Source organism: Apodemus sylvaticus, unplaced genomic scaffold, assembly GCF_947179515.1.
Source record: "Apodemus sylvaticus unplaced genomic scaffold, mApoSyl1.1 scaffold_211, whole genome shotgun sequence".
NCBI lineage: Eukaryota > Metazoa > Chordata > Mammalia > Rodentia > Muridae > Apodemus > Apodemus sylvaticus.
In genome coordinates, this window is record NW_026263319.1 from 1 (window position 1) to 16,613 (window position 16,613).

Consider the following 16,613-nt stretch of genomic DNA (forward strand, 5'->3'; position numbering starts at 1 on the left):
GCCACTTATTAGTGAGTGCATACCATGATTCTCTGAATTCTTTTTCTTGCCCCCACACTACTTGTCATCCTGTAGATAACAGGGATGTAAAGGCAATTTACATATTTCCAGCTCCTGACTTCTAAAACTACTGAGTTTATTACATAATACAGTGTTCAGCAAGGCAGGCAGGTACACCCCTGGGGTCAGAGAGAGAGAGAAAGACAGAGACAGAGACAGAGACAGAGAGACAGAGACAGAGAGAGAAAGAGAGAGACAGAGAGAAAGAGAAAGAGAGACAGAGAGAAAGAAACAGACTGGAGAGAGAGACAGAGAGAGGAGAGAGAGACAGAAAGAGAGAGAGGAGAGAGGGGGAAAGAGAGAGAGGAAGGCGAGAGAGGGAGGAGAGACAGAGAGGGAGGAGAGACAGAGAGAGAGAAGAAGGAGAGAGACAGAGAGAGAGGAAGGAGAGAGGACAGACAGAGACAAAGAGAGAGAGAGAGAGAGAGAGAGAGAGAGAGAGAGAGAGAAGAAGAAGAAGGAGAGAGAAGAGAAACAGACAGACAGAGACAGACAGAGAGACCATAAACCAGGCACCCAGCACCACCTTCCCTTGTTTGTTTGTTTGTTTTATCCCAGGTTAATAATTATAGTTATATGTTTCCTGTTCATTGACTTAGTTGGGGCAGGCAGGGTAGTCTCTACATAGCCCTGGAAATCACTATCTAGATCAGACCTGCCTCCAGTTCACAGCATTGCCTCTGTTTCCTTCCTTCCTGAGTGATGGGATGAAAGGCTTGTATGGCCACAGCCGGTTCTGTTATTTCATTAACCCCAGGAAAGGTTATTTTGGATATTGTTTTGGTTTGCTCTCTGTTTTAGATTTCTTTTTCTTTTTCTCTACTGTATGTTTAGTTCAAATTCAACTTGTGTGTGTGTGTGTGTGTGTGTGTGTGTGTGTTTCCCCGGAAGGTGTGATTGCTCATTGACCTCACCAAGATGGAAGGTGACCTGTGGATGGCAGCCATCTTAGCTGCCGGCTGACTGACCTCACCAAGATGGAGGGTGCCGGCCACGTGTGACCTACCTTGCCCTTTCTTTCCCAGCCGCTAGGGGACCAGAACTGCAGCTAAACCAGTGTAGAACGGTGAGAAGGCACTGAAAAGCCACCAGAAAGAAGCCACAGCCACCTGTTTTTCTCCTGCTTTTTGTCTATTACTTTTAAGTGTCAGATGAATCGAACCTTTTAAATTTTTTGTTATTTTTGTATTAAAATGCATAATAAAAGATAAATATAATCAGTCATCCTGGAACTCCTCTTGTATGCCAGGCAGACTTAGTTACTTGGTTAGTTAGCTAGACAGTCAAAATAGGTTAAAATTTATATAAACATAAATATCAGTCACTAAGAATGATAATGTAATTCACACTGTCTGAAGCAAAAAGAAGGAAGGAAGAAAGGAAAAAAGGAAGGAAGGAAGGAAGGAAGGAAGGAAGGAAGGAAGGAAGGAAGGAAGGAAGGAATAAGTAATGCTCTCTGAAACACAAATCTGGGGTGGGTCCTAGCTTGACCACCGTGTGTGTATGTGTGTGTGTGTGTGTGTTGTGTATTGTATGTTTGTGTATGTTGCATGCGTGTGAGTGGGTGGATGCATGTCTGTCTGTGTTCATTGGAGTGATGGATAGCTCCCAGCCATTAGCTCTCATTATTTGTTGTTTGTATGTATCTGTGTATGTATGTATGTATGTATGCAATTACTTGCTTAGTTTTTATTTATTTGAAACAAGGTTTCTTGGGGGGGGGGGCGTTAGAGACAGGGTTTCTCTGTGTAGCCCTGGCTGTCCTGGAACTCACTCTGTAGACAGACCAAGCTGGCCTCGAACTCAGAAATCCACCTGCCCTGCCTCCCAAGTGCTGGGATTAAAGGCGTGTGCCACCACTGCCCAGCGCTTTTTTTTATTAAACATTAAACATAAAGTAGAAATTCCAAATCATGTAAATATTGTGTAGATTTTTGCCTCACAAATCCCAGAGCTGGCAAGGCTAGGCCGTAGTCTTCCTCTTTGTGTTAGTTAGGGTGTGTTAGCAACTCCATTAGCATTTCCAAAGAGCTTAGGGTTTTGGTTCAGCTGGTGCCTGAGCCAAAGTGGCCCTGAAAGACAGTGAGTTCAGACATTCAAGCTGAACTATCACTCGCTCGCAGACTTCACGTGTGAAATTGCGTGTAGCCCTGGCTGTCCTGGAACTCACTCTGTAGACCAGGCTAGCCTCGAACACAGAAATTCGCCTGCCTCTGCTTCCCACTACCCAGTGCACCCCACCATCTTATCTGCATATTTCCAGCTCCTGATTTCTAAAACTACTGAGTTTATTACATAATACAGTGTTCAGCAAGGCAGGCAGGTACACGCTTTGGTGATGCGTGTATGACTAAGCGTGTAGCCTCAAAAGAGAACGCACAGGAGAGTTTTTCTCTCGAAAGAATGTGTAAGAATACCACGTTATAAGGAAATACAGTGTTGCAGAGTAAAGACAAATACGTACGTATTAGAAATACTTAAACTTTACGAGAAGAAATAACGCATCGTACAAAATTATCTTGTATTTCCTAAACAACACGTTGTAACTCGAAAGGATTTGGTGTTTAGTGTATATCTAAACGTGTCTAGCCTAAAAAGAGAACCCACAGGAGAATTTTCTCTTTAAAAAATATGTCAGAATACCAAGTATTAAGGAAATGCCGCATCGTGCGAAATTATCTTGTTTTTCCTAAACAACACGTTGTAACTCGAAAAGCTTTGGTGTTGCGTGTAGGTCTAAGCGTTCAGCATCAAAAGAGAATGCACAAGAGAGTTTTCTCTCGAAAGAATGTGTCAGAATAACACGTTTTAAGGAAATCCCGCATCGTGCGAAATTATCTTGTTTTTCCTAAACAACTTGTTGTAACTCGAAAAACTTTGATATTGCGTTTTTGTCTAAGCGCGCAGCCTCCAAAGAGAACGCACAGGAGAGTTTTCTTTCGAAAGAATATGTAAGAATACCACGTTATAAGGAAATACAGTGTTGCAGAGTAAAGACCCATACATACGTATTGGAAATACTTAAACTTTACGGGAAGAAATAATGCATCCTGCAAAATTATCTTGTTTTTCCTAAACAACACGGTGTAACTCGAAAAGCTTTGGAGTTGCGTGTATGTCTAAGCATGTAGCCTCAAAAGAGAATGCACAGGAGAGTTTTCTCTCGAAAGAATATGTATGAATACCATGTTATAAGGAAATACAGTTTTGCAGAGTAAAGACAAATACGTACGTATTAGAAATACTTGAACTTTACAAGAAGAAATAACGCATCGTACAAAATTATCTTGTATTTCCTAAACAACTCGTTGTAACTCGAAAGATGTGGTGTTGCCTGTATGTTTAAATGAGTAGCCTCAAAAGAAAACCCACAGGAGAATTTTCTCTCGAAAAAATATGTCAGAATACCACGTTTTAAGGAAATACCGCATTGTGCGAAATTATCTTGTTTTTCCTAAACAAATTGTTGTAACTCGAAAAGCTTTGGTGTTGCATTTTTGCCTAAGCGCGCAGCCTCCAAAGAGAACGCACAGGATAGTTTTCTCTTGAAAGAATATGTAAGAATACCACGTTATAAGTAAATACAGTGTTGCAGAGTAAAGACAAATACGTACGTATTAGAAATACTTAAATTTTTTGAGAAGAAATAAAGCATCGTGCAAAATTATCTTGTTTTTCCTAAACAACACGTGGTAACTCGAAAAGCTTTGGTGTTGCGTGTATGTCCAAGTGTGTAGCCTCAAAAGAGAATGCACAGGAGAGTTTTCTCTCGAAAGAATATGTAAGAATACCACATTATAAGGAAATACAGTGTTGCAGAGTAAAGACAAATACGTACGTATTAGAAATACTTAAATTTTATGAGAAGAATTAATGCATCATGCAAAATTATCTTGTTTTTCCTAAACAACACGTCGTAACACGAAAGGATTTGGTGTTGCGTGTATCACTAAGCGTGTAGCCTCAAAAGAAAACGCACAGGAGAGTTTTCTCTCAAAAAAATATGTCAGAATACCACGTTTTATGGAAATCCCGCATCGTGCGAAATTATCTAGTTTTTCATAAACAACATGTTTTACCTCGAAATGCTTTGGTGTTGAGGGTATGTCTAAGTGTGTAGCCTCAAAAGATAACGCACAGGAGAGTGTTCTCTCGAAAGAATATGTAAGAATACCACATTACAAGGAAATACAGTGTTGCAGAGTAAAGACAAATACGTACATATTAGAAACACTTATACTTTACCAGAAGAAATAACGCTTCATACAAAATTATCTTGTATTTCCTAAAAAACATGTTGTAACTCGAAAAGATTTGGTGTTGCGTGTATGTCTAAGTGTGTAACCTCAAAATAGAAAGCACAGGAGAGTTTTCTCTCGAATGAATATGTAAGAATACCGCATTATAATGAAATACAGTGTTGCAGAATAAAGACAAATACGTACGTATTAAAAATACTTAAACTTTGTAAGAAGAAATAACGCATCGTACAAAATTATCTTGTATTTCCTAAACAACACGTGTAACTCGAAAAGATTTGGTGTAGCATGTATGTCTAAGCGTGCAGCCTCAAAAGAGAACGCACAGAAGATTTTTCTCTCGAAAGACTATGTAAGAATGCCATGTTATAAGGAAATACAGTGTTGTAGAGTAAAGAAAATACATACTTATTATAAAAACTTAAACTTTATGAGATGAAATAACGCATCGTAAAAAATTATCTTGTATTTCCTAAACAACATGATGTAACTCGAAAAGATTTGGTGTTGCGTGTATGTCTAAGCATGTAGCCTCAAAAGAGAACGCATGGGAGAGTTTTCTCTCGAAAGAATATCTAAGAATACCATGTTATAAGGAAATACAGTGTTGCAGAGTAAAGACAAATACATACATATTAGAAATACTTAAACTTTACGAGAAGAAATAACACATCGTACAAAATTATCTTGTATTTCCTAAACAACACGTTGTAACTCGAAAAGCTTTGGTGTTGCGTGTATGTCTAAGCATGTAGCCTCAAAAGAGAACGCACAGGAGAGTTTTCACTCGAAAAATATGTCAGAATACCATGTTTAAGGAAATGCCGCATCTTGCGAAATTATATTGTTTTTCCGAAACAACACGTTTTAACTCGAAGAGCTTTGGTGTTGCGTGCATGTCTAAGCGTGTAGCCTCAAAACAGAAAGCACATGAGGGTTTTCTCTCGAAAGAATATGGAAGAATACCACGTTATAAGGAAATACAGTGTTGCAGAATAAGACAAATACGTACTTATTAGAAATACTTAAACTTTATGAGAAGAAATTAAGCATCGTACAAAATTATCTTGCATTTCCTAAAAAACACGTTGTAACTCGAAAAGATTTGGTGTTGCGTGAATGTCTAAGCGAGTAGCCTCAAAGGAGAAGGCACAAGAGAGTTTTCTCTCGAAACAATATGTCAGAATACCACGTTTTAAGGAAATCCCTCATCGTGCGAAATTATCTTGTTTTTCCTAAACAACACGTTGTAACTCGAAAAGCTTTGGTGTTGCATGTATGTCTTAGCGTGCAGCCTCATAAGAGAATACACAGGAGAGTTTTCACTCGAAAGAATATGTAAGAATACCACGTCGTAAGGAAATACAGTTTTGCAGATTAAAGACAAATACGTACGTATTGGAAATACTTAAACTTTACAAGAAGAAATAACACATCGTGCAAAATTATCTTGTTGTTCCTAAATAACACGTTGTAACTTGAAAGTATTTGGTGTTGCGTGTATGTCTAAGCTGGTAGCCTCAAAAGAGAGTGCACAGGAGAGTTTTCTCTCGAAAAAATATGTCAGAATACCACGTTTTAAGAAGATCCCTCATCATGCGAAATTATCTTGTTTTTCTTAATGAACACGTTGTAACTCGAAAAGCTTTGATGTTGCGTGTATGTCTAAATGTGTAGCCTCAAAAGAGAACGCACAGGAGAGTTTTCTCTTGAAAGAATATGTAAGAATACCACGTTATAAGGAAATACAGTGTTGCAGAGTAAAGACAAATACTTACGTATTAGCAATACTTAAACTTTTTGAGAAGAAATAAAGCATCGTGCAAAATTATCTTGTTTTTCCTAAACAACACATTGTAATTCGAAAAGATTTGGTGGTGCGTGTATGTCTAAGCGAGTAGCCTGAAAAGAAAACGCACAGGAGAGTTTTCTCTTGAAAAAATATGTCAGAATACCACGTTTTTAGGAATTCCCGCATCGTGCGAAATTATCCTGTTTTTCCTAAACAACACGTTGTAACTCGAAAAGCTTTGGTGTTGCATGTATGTCTTAGCGTGCAGCCTCATAAGAGAATACACAGGAGAGTTTTCACTCGAAAGAATATGTAAGAATACCACGTCGTAAGGAAATACAGTTTTGCAGATTAAAGACAAATACGTACGTATTGGAAATACTTAAACTTTACAAGAAGAAATAACACATCGTGCAAAATTATCTTGTTGTTCCTAAATAACACGTTGTAACTTGAAAGGATTTGGTGTTGCGTGTATGTCTAAGCTGGTAGCCTCAAAAGAGAATGCACAGGAGAGTTTTCTCTCGAAAAAATATGTCAGAATACCACGTTTTAAGAAGATCCCACATCATGCGAAATTATCTTGTTTTTCTTAATGAACACGTTGTAACTCGAAAAGCTTTGATGTTGCGTGTATGTCTAAATGTGTAGCCTCAAAAGAGAACGCACAGGAGAGTTTTCTCTCCAAAGAATATGTAAGAACACCACGTTATAAGGAAATACAGTGTTGCAGAGTAAAGACAAATACATACATATTAGAAATACTTAAACTTTACGAGAAGAAATAATGCATCGTACAAAATTATCTTGTATTTCCTAAACATCACGTTGTAACTCGAAAAGATTTGGTGTTGTGTGTATGTCTAAGCGTGTAGCCTCAAAAGAGAACGCACAGGAGAGTTTTCTCTCGAAAAAATATGTCAGAATAGCACGATTTTAGGAAATCTCGCATCGTGCAAAATTATCTTGTTTTTCCTTAACAACACATTGTAACTCGAAAAGCTTTGGTGTTGCGTGTATGTCTAAGCGTGCAGCCTCAAAAGAGAACTCACAGGAGAGTTTTCTCTCGAAAGAATATGTAAGAATACCACGTTATAAGAAAATACCGTGTTGCAGATTAAAGACAAATACGTACGTATTTGAAATACTTAAACATTACGAGAAGAAATAACGCATCGTGCAAAATTATCTTGTTTTTCCTAAATAACACGTGTTACTTATGTCAGAATACCACGTTTTAAGGAAATCCCGAATCGTGCGAAATTATCTTGTTTTTCCTAAACAACACGTTGTAACTCGAAAAGCTTTGGTGTTGCATGTATGTCTAAGCGTGTAGACTCAAAAGAGAACTCACAGGAGAGTTTTCTCTCAAAAGAATATGTAAGAATACCACGTTATAAGGAAATACAGTGTTGCAGAGTAAAGACAAATACGTACGTATTAGAAATACTTAAACTTTATGAGAATAAATAACGCATCGTAAAAAATTATCTTGTATTTCCTAAACACCACGATGTAACTCGAAAAGATTTGGTGTTACATGTATGTCTAAACGTGTAGCATCAAAAGAGAGCCCACTGGAGAATTTTCTCTTGAAAGAATATGTCAGAATACCACGTTTTAAGGAAAACCAGGATCCTGCGAAATTCACTTGTTTTTTATTAAACAACACGTTGTAACTCGAAAAGCTTTGGTGTTGCATGTATGTCTAAGCGTGTAGACTCAAAAGAGAATGCACCGGAGAGTTTTGTCTCGAATGAATATGTAAGAATACCACGTTATAAGGAAATACAGTGTTGCAGAGTAAAGACAAATACGTATGTATTAGAAATACTTAACTTTACGAGAAGAAATAACGCATCCTGCAAAATTATCTTGTTTTTCCTAAACAACACGTTGTAAAACGAAAAGATTTGGTGTTGCGTGTATGTCTCAGCTTGTAGCCTCAAAAGAAAACGCCCAGGAGAGTTTTCTCTCAAAAAAAAAAAAAAATGTCAGAATACCACGTCTTAAGGAAATTCCGCATCGCGCGAAATTATGTTGTTTTTCTGAAACAACAGTTTTAACACGAAAAGCTTTGGGGTTGAGTGTATGTCTAAGTGTGTAGCCTCAAAAGATAATGCACAGGAGAGTTTTCTCTAGAAAGAATATGTAAGAATACCACATTACAAGGAAATACAGTGTTGCAGAGTAAAGACAAATACGTACATATTAGAAATACTTAAACTTTACCAGAAGAAATAACGCATAGTACAAAATTATCTTGTATTTCCTAAGAAACATGATGTAACTCGAAAAGATTTGGTGTTGCGTGTATGTCTCAGAGTGCAGCCTCAAAAGAGAACACACAGGAGAGTTTTCTCTCGAATGAATATGTAAGAATACCACGTCAGTGCTCGCTTCGGCAGCACATATACTAAAATTGGAACGATACAGAGAAGATTAGCATGGCCCCTGCGCAAGGATGACACGCAAATTCGTGAAGCGTTCCATATTTTTATCAACAACAGAATACAAGAGATAGAAGAAAGAATCTCAGATGCTGAAGATTCCATAGAAACGATGGACTCAACAGTTAAAGAAAATGCAAAATGCAAAAAGCTTGTAACCCAAAATATCCAGGAAATCCAGGACACAATGAGAAGACCAAACCTAAGGATTATAGGCATAGATGAGAGTGAAGATTTACAACTTAAAGGGCCAGCAAATATCTTCAATAAAATTATGGAAGAAAACTTCCCTAACCTAAAGAGAGAGATGCCCATGAATATACAAGAAGCCTACAGAACTCCAAACAGACTGGACTAGAACAGAAATACTTCCCGTCACATAATAATCAAAACACCAAATGTTCTAAATAAAGAAAGAATACTAAAGGCAGTAAGAGAAAAAGGCCAAGTAACATATAAAGGAAGACCTATCAGAATCACAGCAGACTTTTCACCTGAGACTATGAAGGCTAGAAGGTCCTGGGCAGATCTCATGCAGACTCTAAGAGAACCCAAATGCCAACCAAAACTACTATATCCAGCAAAACTCTCAATCACCATAGATGGAGAAACTAAGATATTTCATGACAAAACCAAGTTTACCCAATATCTATCCACAAACCCGGCCCTAAAAAGGATAATAGGAGGACAACACCAATACAAGGAGGGAAACTTCACCCTGGAAAAAGCAAGATAGTAACCTTTCATTAAACCCAAAAGAAGTTAAGCATTCAAATTTTAAAAATAACGTCAAAAATGATAGGAAATAACAATAACCATTCCTTAATATCTCTTAACATCAATGGACTTAATGCCCCAATAAAAAGACACAGACTAACTGAATGGATACGTAAACAGGACCCTACATTTTGCTGCTTACAGGAAACACACCTCAGGGTCAAGACAAACACTACCTTAGAGTAAAAGGCTGGAAGACAATTTTACAAGCAAATGGTCTCAGGAAACAAGCTGGAGTAGCCATTTTAATATCAGATAAAATTGACTTTCAACCCAAAGTCATCAAAAGAGACCCTGAGGGACACTTCTTGCTGGTCAAAGGAAAAATACAAAAAGAAGAACTGTCAATCCTGAACATCTATGCCCCAAATGCAAGGGCACCCTCTTTCGTAAAAGAAACTTTATTAAAACTAAAAGCACACATTGCACCTAACACAATAATTGTGGGTGACTTCAACACTGCACTTTCCTCAATGGACCGATCAGGAAAACAGAAACTAAACAGGGACACAATGAAACTAATTGAAGCTTTGGACCAATTAGATTTAACAGATATATATATAGAACATTCTATCCTAAAACAAAAGAATATACCTTTTTCTCAGCACCTCATGGTACCTTCTCCAAAATCGACCATATAATTGGTCACAAGACAGACCTCAACAAATATAAGAAGATCGAACTAATCCCATGCCTCCTATCTGATCACTATGGAGTAAAAGTGGTCTTCAATAGCAACAGAAACAACAGAAAGCCCACATACACGTGGAAACTGAACAATACTCTACTCAATGATACCTTGGTCAAGGAAGAAATAAAGAAAGAAATTAAAGACCTTTTAGAACACAATGAAAATGAAAACACAACATACCCAAATCTATGGGACACAATGAAAGCAGTGCTAAGAGGAAAACTCATAGCCCTGAGTGCCTCCAAAAAGAAAATGGAAAGAGCATACATTACCAGCTTAATGACACACCTGAAAGCCCTGGAACAAAAAGAAGCTATTTCGCCCAGGAGGAGTAGAAGGCAGGAAATCATCAAACTCAGGGCCGAAATCAATCAAGTAGAAACAAAGAGAACCATACAAAAAATCAACAATACCAGGAGCTGGTTCTTTGAGAAAATCAACAAGATAGATAAACCCTTAGCCAGAATGACCAAAGGGCACAGAGAAAGTATCCAAATTAACAAACTTAGAAATGAAAAGGGAGATATAACAACGGAAACTGAGGAAATCCAAAAAATCATCAGATCCTACTACAAGAGCCTATACTCAACACAACTGGAGAATCTGGAGGAAATGGACAATTTCCTTGACAGATACCAAATACCAAAATTAAATCAGGACCAACTAGACCATCTAAACAGTCCCATAATGCCTAAAGAAATAGAAGGAGTCATAGAAAGTCTTCCAACCAAAAAAAGCACAGGACCAGATGGCCTCAGTGCAGAATTCTACCAGACCTTCAAAGAAGAGTTAACACCAATACTCCTCAAACTATTCCACAAAATAGAAACAGAAGGAACACTACCCAATTCCTTCTACGAAGCCACAATTACGCTGATACCAAAGCCACACAAAGATCCAACAAAGAAAGAGAACTTCAGACCAATTTCCCTTATGAACATCGATGCAAAAATACTCAATAAAATTCTTGCCAACCGAATCAAAGAACACATCAAAACGATCATCCACCCTGATCAAGTAGGCTTTATCCCGGGAATGCAGGGTTGGTTCAATATACGGAAATCCATCAATACAATCCACTACATAAACAAACTCAAAGAACAAAACCACATGGTCATTTCATTGGATGCTGAAAAAGCGTTTGACAAAATTCAGCATCCCTTCATGCTTAAAGTCTTGGAGAGAACAGGAATTCAAGGCCCATACCTAAACATAGTAAAAGCAATATACAGCAAACCGGTAGCCAGCATCAAACTAAATGGAGAGAAACTTGAAGCAATCCCACTGAAATCAGGGACCAGACAAGGCTGCCCCCTTTCTCCTTATCTTTTCAATATTGTACTCGAGGTACTAGCTCGGGCAATTCGACAACATAAGGAGGTCAAAGGGATACAAATTGGAAAGGAAGAAGTCAAACTATCATTATTTGCAGACGACATGATCGTCTACCTAAGTGACCCAAAGAACTCCACTAGAGAGCTCCTACAGCTGATAAACAACTTCAGCAAAGTGGCAGGTTATAAAGTCAACTCAAGCAAATCAGTGGCCTTCCTATACTCAAAGGATAAGCAGGCTGAGAAAGAAATTAGGGAAATGACCCCCTTCACAATAGCCACAAACAGTATAAAGTATCTTGGGGTGACTCTTACCAAACATGTGAAAGATCTGTATGACAAGAACTTCAAGACTCTGAAGAAGGAAATGGAAGAAGACCTCAAAAAATGGGAAAACCTCCCATGCTCATGGATCGGTAGAATCAATATAGTTAAAATGGCCATTTTGCCTAACGCACTATACAGATTCAATGCAATACCCATCAAAATCCCAACTCAATTCTTCACAGAGTTAGAAAGAGCAATTATCAAATTCATCTGGAACAACAAAAAACCCAGGATAGCTAAAACTATTCTCAGCAACAAAAGGAAATCTGGGGGAATCAGTATCCCTGACCTCAAGCAATACTACAGAGCAATAGTGCTAAAAACTGCATGGTATTGGTACAGTGACAGGCAGGAGGATCAATGGAACAGGATTGAAGATCCAGAAATGAACCCACACACCTATGGCCACTTGATCCTCGACAAAGAGGCTGAAAACATCCAATGGAAAAAAGATAGCCTTTTCAACAAATGGTGCTGGTTCAACTGGAGGTCAGCATGCAGAAGAATGCGAATTGATCCATCCTTGTCTCCTTGTACTAAGCTCAAATCCAAATGGATCAAGGACCTCCACATAAAGCCAGACACTCTGAAGCTAATAGAAAAAAAAACTGGGGAAGACCCTTGAGGACATCGGTACAGGGAGAAAGTTTCTGAACAGAACACCAATAGCGTATGCTCTAAGAGCAAGAATTGACAAATGGGACCTCATAAAATTACAAAGTTTCTGTAAGGCAAAGGACACCATCAAGAGGACAGATCGGCAACCAACAAATTGGGAAAAGATCTTCACCAATCCTACATCAGACAGAGGGCTAATATCCAATATATATAAAGAACTCAAGAAGTTAGACTCCAGAAAACCAAACAACCCTATTAAAAAAATGGGGTACAGAGTTAAACAAAGAATTCTCACCTAAAGAACTTCGGATGGCGGAGAAGCATCTTAAAAAATGCTCAACTTCATTAGTCATTAGGGAAATGCAAATCAAAACAACCCTAAGATTTCATCTTACACCAGTCAGAATGGCTAAGATTAAAAATTCAGGAGACAGCAGGTGTTGGAGAGGGTGTGGAGAAAGAGGAACTCTCCTCCACTGCTGGTGGGGTTGCAAATTGGTACAACCACTCTGGAAATCAGTCTGGCGGTTCCTCCGAAAACTGGGCACCTTACTTCCAGAAGATCCTGCTATACCACTCCTGGGCATATACCCAGAAGACTCCCCACCATGTAATAAGGATACATGTTCTACCATGTTCATAGCAGCCCTATTTGTAATTGCCAGATGCTGGAAAGAACCCAGGTATCCCTCAACAGAAGAGTGGATGCAAAAAATGTGGTATATCTACACAATGGAGTACTATTCAGCCATTAGAAACAATGAATTCATGAAATTCTTAGGCAAATGGATGGAGCTAGAGAATATCATACTAAGTGAGGTAACCCAGACTCAAAAGGTGAATCATGGTATGCACTCACTAATAAGTGGATATTAACCTAGAAAACTGGAATACCCAAAACATAATCCACACATCAAATGAGGTACAAGAAGAAAGGAGGAGTGGCCCCTGGTTCTGGAAAGACTCAGTGAAACAGTATTCAGCAAAACCAGAACGGGGAAGTGGGAAGGGGTGGGTGGGAGGACAGGGGAAGAGAAGGGGGCTTGCGGGACTTTCGGGGAGTGGGGGGGCTAGAAGAGGGGAAATCATTTGAAATGTAAATAAATTATATCGAATAATAAAAAAAAAAGAAAAAAAAAGAAACTAAAAAAAAAAAGAATACCACGTTATAAGGAAATACAGTGTTGCAGAGTAAAGACAAATACGTTCGTATTAAAAATACTTAAACTTTATAAGAAGAAATAACGCATCGTACAAAATTGTCTTGCATTTCCTAAACAACATGTTGTAACTCGAAAAGTTTTGGTGTAGCGTGTATGTCTAAGCATGCAGCCTCAAAAGAGAACGCACAGGAGAGTTTTCTCTCGAAAGAATATGTAAGAATACCACGTTATAAGGAAATACAGTGTTGCAGAGTAAAGACAAATACGTACGTATTATAAATACTTAAACTTTATGAAAAGAAATAACGCATCGTAAAAAATTATCTTGTATTTCCTAAACAACACGATGTAACTCGAAAAGATTTGGTGTTACATATATGTCTAAACGTGTAGCATCAAAAGAGAACCCACTGGAGAATTTTCTCTCAAAAATATATGTCAGAATACTTCGTTTTAAGGAAAACCCGCATCCAGCTAAATTATCTTGTTTTTTACTAAACAACACATTGTAACTCGAAAAGCTTTGGTGTTGTGAGTTTTCCCTCAAATGAATATGGAAGAATACCACGTTATAAGGAAATACAGTGTTGCAGAGTAAAGACAAATACGTACATATTGGAAATACTTAACTTTACGAGAAGAAATAATGCATCGTGCAAAATTATCTTGTTTTTCTTAAACAACACGTTGTAACACGAAAAGCTTTGGTGTTGCATGTATGTCTAAGCGTGTAGCCTCAAAAGAGAAAGCACAGGAGAGTTTTCTCTCAAAAGAATATGTAACAATACCACGTTATAAGGAAATACAGTGTTGCCAAGTAAAGACAAATACCTACGTATTGGAAACACTTAAACTTTACGAGAAGAAATAATGCATCGTACAAAAAAATTATCTTGTATTTCCTAAACAACACGTTGTAACTCGAAAAGCTTTGGTGATGCGTGTATGACTAAGCGTGTAGCCTCAAAAGAGAATGCACAGGAGAGTTTTCTCTCGAAAAGATATGTCAGAATACCAAGTTTTATGGAAATCCCGCATCGTCCGAAATAATCTTGTTTTTCCTAACCAACATGTTTTAACTCGAAAAGCTTTGGTGTTGCGTTTACATCTAAGTGTGTAGCCTCAAAAGAGAAGGCACAGGAGAGTTTTCTCACAAATGGATATGTAAGAATACCACGTTATAAGGAAATACAGTGCTGCAGAGTAAAGACAAATATGTACTTATTAAAAATACATAAACTTTATGATAAGAAACAACACATCATACAAAATTATCTTGTATTTCCTAAACAACACGTTGTAACTCGAAAAGATTTGGTGTTGCGTGTATGTCTAAGCGTGCAGCCTCAAAAGAGAACGCACAGGAGAGTTTTCTCTCGAAAGAATATGTCAGAATACCACGTTAAAAGGAAATACAGTGTTGCAGACTAAAGACAAATACATTCATATTGGAAATACTAAACGAGAAGAAATAACGCATCGTGCAAAATTATCTTGTTTTTCCTAAACAAAACTTTGTAACTCGAAAAGATTTTGTGTTGCGTGTATATCTAAGCTTGTAGCCTCAAAAGAGAACGCACAAGAGAGTTTTCACTCGAAAAATATGTCAGAATACCATGTTTTAAGGAAATCCCGCATCGTGCGAAATTATATTGTTTTTCCGAAACAACACGTTTTAACTCGAAGAGCTTTGGTGTTGCGTACATGTCTAAGAGTGTAGCCTCAAAAGAGAAAGCACAGGAGAGTTTTCTCTCGAAAGAATATGGAAGAATGCCACGTCATAAGGAAATACAGTGTTGCAGAGTAAAGACAAATACGTACGTATTAGAAATACTTAAACTTTACGATAAGAAATAATGCATCCTACAAAATTATCTTGTATTTCCTAAACAACACGTAGTAGCTTGAAAAGATTTGGTGTTGCGTGTATGTCTAAACGTGTAGCCTCAAAAGAGAACCCACAGGAGAATTTTCTCTCGGAAAAAATATGTCAGAATACCACGTATTAAGGAAATCCCGAATCGTGCGAAATTATCTTGCTTTTCCTAAACAACACATTGTAACACGAAGAGCTTTGGTGTTGCGTGTATGTCTAAGCGTGTAGCCTCAAAAGAGAATGCACAGGAGAGTTTTCTCTCGAAAGAATATGTAAGATTACCACGTTATGAGAAAATAGAGTGTTGCAGAGTAAAGACAAATACGTACGTATTAGCAATACATAAACTTTACGAGAGGTAATAACGCATCGTACAAAATTATCTTGTTTTTCCTAAACAGCACGTTGTAACTCGAAACGATTTGGTGTTGGGTGTATGTCTAAACGTGTAGCCTCAAAAGAGAACCCACAGGAGATTTTTCTATCGAAAAAATATGTCAGAATACCACGTTTTAAGGAAATCCCGCATCGTGAGAAGTTATCTTGTTTTCCTAAACAACACGTTGTAACTCGAAAAGCTTTGCTGATGCGTGTATGACTAAGCGTGTAGCCTCAAAAGAAAATGCACAGGAGAGTTTTCTCTCGAAAGAATATGTAAGAATACCACGTTATAAGGAAATACAGTGTTGCAGAGTAAAGACAATTACGTACGTATTAGAAATACTTAAACTTTACGAGAAGAAATAACGCATCGTGCAAAATTATCTTGTATTTCCTAAACAACACGTTGTAACTCGAAAAGATTTGGTGTAGCGTGTATGTCTAAGCGTGCAGCCTCAAAAGAGAAAGCACAGGAGAGTTTTCTCTCGAAAGAATATGTAAGAATAACACGTTATAAGGAAATACAGTGTTGCAAAGACTAATACGTACGTATTAGAAATACTTAAACTTTATGAAAAGAAATAACGCATCGTAAAAAATTATCTTGTATTTCCTAAACAACACGATGTAACTCGTAAAGATTTGGTGTTACATGTATGTCTAAACGTGTAGCATCAAAAGAGAGCCCACTGGAGAATTTTCTCTCAAAAATATATGTCAGAATACCACGTTTTAAGGAAAACCCGCATCCTGCGAAATTATCTTGTTTTTATTAAACAATACGTTGTAACACGAAAAGCTTTGGTGTTGCGTGTATGTCTAAGCGTGTAGCCTCAAAAGAGAACGCACGGGAGAGTTTTCTCTCAAATGAATATGTAAGTATAC

At 37.8% G+C, this 16,613-nt stretch overlaps 1 non-coding gene across 1 annotated transcript; it reads left to right on the forward strand.

Moving 5' to 3' along the window:
* Window positions 1-8,503: 8,503 nt before the first annotated feature.
* Window positions 8,504-8,610, forward strand: LOC127676165 (U6 spliceosomal RNA). The gene has a single exon (XR_007975697.1). It is a non-coding gene; the product is annotated as a U6 spliceosomal RNA (small nuclear RNA).
* The last annotated feature ends 8,003 nt before the right edge of the window (window positions 8,611-16,613 follow it).